Raw genomic sequence first — 7,663 nt, 5'->3', positions numbered from 1 at the left:
TTTGTTGTTGTTTTGTTGTTGTTGTTGTTTATTTTCTTCAAATTATTCATTGTATACATTAATCAGTATGCGAAAGAAATAGGAATTTACATATAGTAGAGTGCTGGTTATCATTGCCAGATCTGTGGCAGCTCTTGTTATATTCTGTTGTTAACTTCAAAATATAAGAAAATAACATCTAGGAAGAATAGTGGTTGCAGATTTTGATTTTGAATTCTTGTTTTGTTGCTTGTTTGTTAAAAATTAACAAGTTAAGAATTTTCATTGACAAAGACAAATTAAAATTTCAAACATTATAATATTTTTGTTTTAAACTTTTAAAAAAATAACGTCTATGAAGAATATTGATTGCTGTTTTTACTTGTGATTTTTTTTTTTTTTTGCTGTTTTTTTGTAGAATTTTTCAATCTTTTTAGATCAAACTGAATATTGTATATCAAGTAGATTGGACATACATAATTGCCTAGGAGAAAATGGTTAATATTAAGATGATTACATTTATGTATTTATCTTTATACATGTATATAAATTATAAATGTAGCTGTTCTTTCCACCACCTGTCTCATTAGTGATATAGTCATTTATTTATTGTTTTATATTAGGGTATATGTATAATCAAAATCACTTTAGGCAATACAAGAACTATATTCATTTCTATATATATATCTGTATGCTAAATGAAACCTTTAAGATGTTTTGAATGTTCACAAAGTTTCATTTATTTTACATGCATTATTATACATCATATTTGTATTTTTTGCTCATTTTACTTACAATCACAGAATTTTGTAACAATATATAAAATCATGTCAAAATATTAGTATTCTCTAAGTCATTGAATTAATTATGTTATAATTTATAACTATATTTAGTCTCTTTTTATTTTCTATCACTTTTATTAACCAAGTGTATTACTTGACTGAACTCAATGAGCATATATTTGGCCCTAAAATAGTTTTAATCTTTACTGTCTAGACTTAACATCCTCATTTTGTCTTTAATGAATTATGACCTTCAACTTACATTATGAGTTATGACCTTCAACTCACAATGAGTTATGATCAGCAACTCACTATGTCCTTGACATTGAAGGTCAGATTTTCATAATTTAGGAAATTTCATGATAAATCTTACTTGATTTATTGATTTTCGATACTAGCAATTGTGTTTTACAAACTTGTCTTGCTTTTGGTATAAAATATATTTTAGACTTGTAGGAGTGTGTTTCAATGGGCATTTCTTTTTAATTTTGAAGCCATTTGTATAGAAACATGCAAATTTAAGTTGCTCACAATTATCTATTCCATACACATGACAGTAATCTATGCATATAATATATAAGTATATTGTGCGTGTTTTGGGGGGGGGGTTTCTTAACATTTTCAATACTGTTTTGCACAATCAGACATTTTGTTATATGTATATATGAGTACTGAATATGGATTAAATGCACTGCATATGGATTAAATGTACTGCATATGGACTACATGCACTGCATATGGATTAAATGCACTACATATGGATTTGATGCACTGCATATGGATTAAATGTACTGCATATGGACTACATGTACTGCATATGGATTAAATGCACTGCATGTTGATTAAAAGTACTGCATATGGATTAAATGCACTACATATGGATTACATGTACTGCATATGGATTAAATGCACAAATATTTAATGTGATACATGTACCTATAAAACTGTGATACTTATATATAGAATTTATTATTATTTTTTTATTTTTTGGTGGAGAAAAAGGTGGCCATACATTCCATACCTGCATGTTTCTGCTGTCTTAAAAGACTTTTCTGTTAGCACTACTTCAGATTTTATATTTTGACACCCCTTGAAAACAAAATGGTCAATTCCAAGCAGGTCAAATTCATTGTTTGAAATATATAGTCAATGCAGCGCACCTTGACAATGAAAAAAAAAATAGCATAATGTCACTTTAGTGGAGAAAAAAGTGCCATGAGATTTTTTTATTATTATCCAAAAAATACACAGAACGTCTTAGTTTTAAAGCTTTAACACCTCCAGAGTCTAAAAAAACTTCAAAAATTGCATTATTTTTTTGTATTTGAAAACCTTGATGAGACATTCCAAAGTATGATGTTATAGATAATACAAAATGTATATATTATTACTAGATGTTAAATGTGATATATATTAATTAACAGTATTCTTATTTTCTAATTGACAAAATTATTTCTATCAGGGCTATTTCTCTAATCAAATCAGCCTGTTCTATATACATGTATTTGTTTTATTTTTCTATGACTTGTTTTTTCTTACTCTACACTGACATCATTGTATTTTGTAAATTGTATTACATTTGTTAACTTGTTAAGATGGCATAATGGTTTTTTACATTTTTTTATAAATCTTTTAAATCTTTTTTGTACTCTGATTTACATAAAATAAATTATTTTTCAATTTCAAGTGCTCTTTTCTTAAATATTTGTTGCTATTGTTGCTGTTGCTATATTTGTTGTTGAGTATTTGTGTTGAGTTGTGTTGTGTTGTCACATACTTTCCAACTTAAATGGTGAAGGAAGACCTCGGTTGCCACCTGGGTGGTGTATAATTTCGGCAAGAACCTACGTCTTAGTAGAATCTCCGACCTTCTGTAAATTAGCTTTGTATCCAAAGTCGACGAGAAGATTCGAACCAACACCAATGAATGGTAAATTTGGCGTTTAACACCTCTGCCATGGATGTCTCATTTATATGCACCAATCAATTGTTTTACCATCACTCCACCCCCTCCCCCTTTTGATTGAACAAAGTTTTACGTCCCGTATGTCACTGCAGTGCCTGGACAATGCTGGTGATGTCGTTTTGGGCCCAAACACTGGGAAATATGCGGAACCTGTTTTGCATTGGAATTTCAAGCAGGAAATTCATTGTAACTGCAGGACAGTGACTTTGCTGTTAGTTTGATGACAAACTCCAATTAAACTCATGATGAACGAAACCACGGTAAGGAATCGCGTGATTTTTTATGGTAACGCGTGCTGACAATATGGCCGCACAAACACCTCGCTTAATTCACATGCATTTTTAGGTAATTCTTAATTATATCCCTTATATACGACACGACACTTGTTGCAGCCTACGCGGAATAAGAATTGTTGTCGCCTATACTTTATTTTCCACCCCTCTGCTTATAGTTTTTACAAACACTAAAAAACATAACTGGTAACATTCACGCAAATTAAATTTGTATTTTTATAAGAAATTGATGAGACAATGTCGAGTTTGCATAGAGAAAAAGGTCATACAATTTCTTTATTGGAAACTCTTAAACTCTTATTCATGATGGGGATACGCTTCAAGAATTTTATTAACTTCAATATTAGGTGCGTTTTCACTTCAAATGTAAGGCTAATATGAAGTTCACACATAAAACAAGGCCATTATGCAAAAAGTACAGCCTTTATGAGAAAACTCGGCTATTATGAGATTGGCCTCAGCCCAATAACAAGGTCATTATGAAAACACTTAATTATTAATATTGTATCATAGTTTGGAGACCTTTCTGTTGAAAATGTGTCAGGGTTAAATCGTTTACATATACATGCACAGTGCGTTAACTGGAGTGCGGGTATTAGTTACCCGCACTCCAGAGAATGCCTATTGATTGGCTCATTTTTGCTGGGGTTTACATATTGGGACGGCAGAGAAAGGGAAAGCGACAGAAATGTCATATTCAGATGTTCGTTCATTGGTTCATTTTTGCCGGGGTTTCATATTGTGACAACAGGGAAAGTGCTTTTATGTTTGACTATGATACAAAAGAGAAAGAACACCAAAACACTCGGCAATCTAATTAATTTATACTCGGGGGCTCCGCCCCCTCGTACAAATCGGATAGCCTCGTGTTTCGGTGCTCTTTCTATTACTTACAGTACTATTTTGTATTCGTATTGCTAAAGATAATAATCATTAAATTCCATTTTTTAGCAAAACAGGTTTTTGTTATTAAAGTAAAGTGATCCATGATGGAAGTTATGTAATACCTTCAATAAGTATGTTTATAGTACAATGTAGTACAATTAATGTATTTAGTACCATATGTGACAACAAACTACGAGGGGATAATATATGTGGATATTGTTTGATAGTATGAGATAAATGGTCCGACATTTTATATCTACATATAGCACGTAAATTATTGTCATAGAATTCGTACATAATCATACTAATCACTTTGAATTCTTACAACATTTTTCAAGATATTTTTTGTAAGAATAACCAAATGATACATTTTAATTGTAAATTTATGGTGGCTGATTTGTGCCATTCGTGTTTATTTTAATCCATCATTGCGACTGTCAATTGCTGTATCTTTGAAATGTATCGGGGGAAACCCTCCAAATTTTTAAGGTCACAATAAACATTTACGAATTCGTCATTATTCGTAGGGAAATCCCCACTATTCATAGGGGAATCCCCATTTAATTTCAAACATTAACCTATTTGCACAAATGGAAAATTTTAGTCGATCGTACCTGATTACACGGTAATCGCAAAAGTAAGCCACCGACACAAAAAAAATCCGTACATACAAAAAATGTACATAAATTTTACATATGTTTCTTATATTTTATCAAGATATTTTTATTTGTAGCTCACAGGAATTCATTTTTCCTACTGATAAACATTAAAACCGTCACTGATATATATGTTTTTTTATTCAAAACTAAATTATCTATGACCAAATGTTTCCACTATATAATTGGATTACAATGAGAAATAAACATGTAAACACGGTTGTGTAAAAGCACCAAGAAAATATAAATATAAAAAACAAACTCAATATTTAAAATTAAAAAAAAACGTCTGGCAAAAAATATTTCATTCAAGTTATGGCGGTTCATAAATGTGTGTCAGTTGATCTATATTGATCAATATTTGTTCTATACGCTTTATTATTGACAAAAAGATCTTTTCAATCCATTACTAAAATCCCGATATATAAACTATGTACATAAGACACGGTATAGAACTTCATGGCCTTCACATAACTATACTTGATAGACAAAATTTCCATTCAATTTGATCAATGCTTTAAAGGTGTACATCGATCTCTGTTAATCATAACCAAACATAATTCAAGTGCTAACCTGTTTGAAAAAATATATACCGGACATACAGTTTTCTATAAAAAAAGAAAACAACGTTTCGGGTTTAACAAAAGTGTTAAATGTGAAAACTGATCAATTTAATTTTTTCAATTATAAAGGCGACGTTTAAATATGAAGAGACAACAAGCAGGCATTGGAACTGGATATGAAGGTTCACGTGAACGTGAAAGAGAGAGAATAAACACAAGTTCGGATACGCGAAGTACCGCGAATATTCCAGCCTCCAGACATTCTGCCGAAGATTTAGCTAAAAACAAACGCGTGGCTAAAAGTCCAACTGAAGAGCCAATTGAGAAAAGAACTGATAAAACCTTTGCTAGAAATTCAGTTGAAGAAGTAAGTAAAAATAAACCCTTGAGGAAAAGTTCGAGTGAGGACCAGGGCAAAAGAAAAGACGTTGTGAAAACTAATGTTTCTAAGAGTTCGGATGAATATTTTGAATACAAATGCGACCCATGTAAAACTGCTGGGGACAACGCGGAGGCACAAGGGTTCTGCACTGACTGCGAGGAATATCTTTGTGACACGTGCTTCAATAGCCACTCAAGGAGCAAGGTATCGAAACACCATTCTCTATTAGACAGAGAAACCATGCCCAAAAAGTCTTTGAAAATATGTGACCCGTGTAAATCAGCAGGCGACATCAAAGAAACAGTCGGCTATTGCAAAGATTGTCGGGAATATATGTGTGAAACTTGTTACGTAAGTCATTCAAGAAGTAAACTATCGAGTAGTCATGTACTGGTGGACAATGCTGAAATGGCAAAAAAATCCGACCGTCCAATCTCGTCTTCTGTTTCCAAAATGGACATTAAAGATAAACAAGAGGCAAGTAAGCTCGACGTCAAAGAGGAATACACATATGTTTGTGATATAAAAGTGAAAGCACACTCTGACGAAAAAGACTGTTTTATTACCGGAATGACACTTTTCTCAAACACAGAACTTCTCGTTTGTGACTCAAATAATCATTCCTTAAAACTGATTGATATAGATACAAATATCGTGAGAGACGTTTTACCATTGAATGCAGAGCCAGGTGGAATAACGATGCTATCCAGGGACCAGGTGGCGGTTGTGATGTACAACAAATATCAGATACAAATTATTTCAATAAAGGGGCAACGTTTGTCAGTTGTCCAAACTATAAAAACGGACGGGAATTGCTTGGACGTATCGCTTAATGATGGCAAACTATACGTGTCATTTTGGAAACCTGTGAAGTTCCAAATACTGCAACCGTCAGGCGTTATAGTGCAGACGATCAAACCGGAAGCAGAAGTTCTGAAGAACTGCACCGTCCCGCGTCATATTGCTGTTCGATCAGACGGGAAGGTGATATATGTATCCGATTGGGAGACAAATAAACTCATGGCTATAGATATGAATGGTAAAATTGTGCACAAATACCAGGGTGAGCTAGAATACCCACATGATATCGATATCTACTCTCCACCAGGGGTCGTTTATCTCTGTAACAGGGATCAGCACGTGATGTACAAGATGACGTCAGACTTGAAAGAAAGTACGGTAATACTGGTACCAGGAGATGGACTGAGTTTTCCACAAGCGATGTGCTTCAATGCGAAGAAGAAACACCTGTATATTAGCAGCGGCAGTCTTCACGCCGAGTACAAAAATTTTGTTAAAGTATTTAAGTGGAAATAAAGCAAAATTGTCAAACTGAAATAAAATATAAAACATGAACTGGATTTATCAAGTTGAGAATAATCAAGGAAATTTATTCCTTTTAGTATGGATAAATCTACTACCGGCAAGATATAAGTAGTTACCAATTTTCTCTTCATACAAACAAACGTTTTTTGGATAATTGCTTTGTTATAGAAGTTATATTTTTTAACATATTTTTTTCCGGTTCCTGTTGTCCCAGAAGGAATTTCGGTACAATAGGCTAAACTCGTATTTACATTTATTGTATACTTATAAATTAAATATTAAGAAATATTTATGAAATAAAATGCGTTTTTTCATTATCCGTATTTTCACTGTAAAAAAATATTTTTTCACTGCAGTGAAAGATATGTTTGGTATTTTCACCGGAGTCTTGCTGGACTTTTTTCTAAATTAAGCCAATGCACAAAATGTTATGGGAAGTCTTTTAAGTTGTAATGTCAGAAAAGAGAAAAACATATTTAATAAACAGAAAATTCAAGTTTTTTCTGTAAATACATGATTTATTTTCATCTTGTGAACATCAAAAATGAATAAGAAATTTATGGCAAAATAACATCATAACACTGTATCTAACTGGTGAGAAGTTTTTCACTGTACGTACATAATAAAATATCTTTATTTGTTATTTCACAGATATATGTCTATATTTAGCTCCATGGCAATTAACGCTTTTCCAGTGTGCAAAAAAAAAAACGATTTATAAACTGAAATTAATTCCAATCGTTTTTCTTTTATTTATAAGCGTTTTAATTACCCTTACCGGCAACTGGACACCTTTAGGATAATCCGTCGATATTTGAGAGACTGTTACCT

Source organism: Ruditapes philippinarum, unplaced genomic scaffold (genome assembly GCF_026571515.1).
Source record: "Ruditapes philippinarum isolate M1 unplaced genomic scaffold, ASM2657151v2 ctg3107_1_1_1_1, whole genome shotgun sequence".
Lineage (NCBI taxonomy): Eukaryota > Metazoa > Mollusca > Bivalvia > Venerida > Veneridae > Ruditapes > Ruditapes philippinarum.
The sequence above is the reverse complement of the archived record's forward strand: the minus strand, read 5'-3'. Positions refer to the sequence as shown.